Genomic DNA, 322 nt, shown 5'->3' with positions numbered 1-322 from the left:
TTCTTACTCAATATATTTGTTTTTGTAAACCACATGTTCAGCACTGTATTTGCTACAGATAAAAACCTCAGATATTTGTTTTAAAGACGTCAGCTGTTTTTAAGTATATTTTCCACCCCACATAGATAAAATGCTTGCTACAGATAATAAGCATCTGACCGAAAAGTATGTGCGGCAAAAAATAGAAAATACGTCAAGATAAGAGGAAGTAGTTATTGTTTGTTGTACCGCCTGTATTAACACAAAATACGTGTCTAAATATTCTGTATAGATCGATTGATATATCTATCTATCTTCCATTATGATTCAAAATACTATTGGA

This window comes from Penaeus monodon, chromosome 34 (genome assembly GCF_015228065.2).
Source record: "Penaeus monodon isolate SGIC_2016 chromosome 34, NSTDA_Pmon_1, whole genome shotgun sequence".
Taxonomy (NCBI): Eukaryota; Metazoa; Arthropoda; class Malacostraca; order Decapoda; family Penaeidae; genus Penaeus; species Penaeus monodon.
This window is presented reverse-complemented; position numbering follows the sequence as displayed.